Source organism: Arachis duranensis, chromosome 10, assembly GCF_000817695.3.
Source record: "Arachis duranensis cultivar V14167 chromosome 10, aradu.V14167.gnm2.J7QH, whole genome shotgun sequence".
Classification (NCBI taxonomy): Eukaryota; Viridiplantae; Streptophyta; class Magnoliopsida; order Fabales; family Fabaceae; genus Arachis; species Arachis duranensis.
The window spans coordinates 28,149,241-28,149,562 of record NC_029781.3 but is presented as its reverse complement, the minus strand read 5'-3'; positions in this window follow the sequence as shown (position 1 = coordinate 28,149,562).

Genomic DNA, 322 nt, shown 5'->3' with positions numbered 1-322 from the left:
AGGTGATGGATTCATAGGATATTCATAACTTTAAGGCATAGACACTAAGACACTAATGATCATAAGACACAAACATGGATAATCACAAGCATGAAAATTTCGAAAAACAGAAAAATAAAGAACAAGGAAATTAAAGAACGGGTCCACCTTAGTGATGGTGGCTTGTTCTTCCTCTTGAAGATCTTATGGAGTGCTTGAGCTCCTCAATGTCTCTTCCTTGCCTTTGTTGTTCCTCTCTCATGATTCTTTGATCTTCTCTAATCTCATGGAGGAGGATGGAATGTTCTTGGTGCTCCACCCTTAGTTGTCCCATGTTAGAACT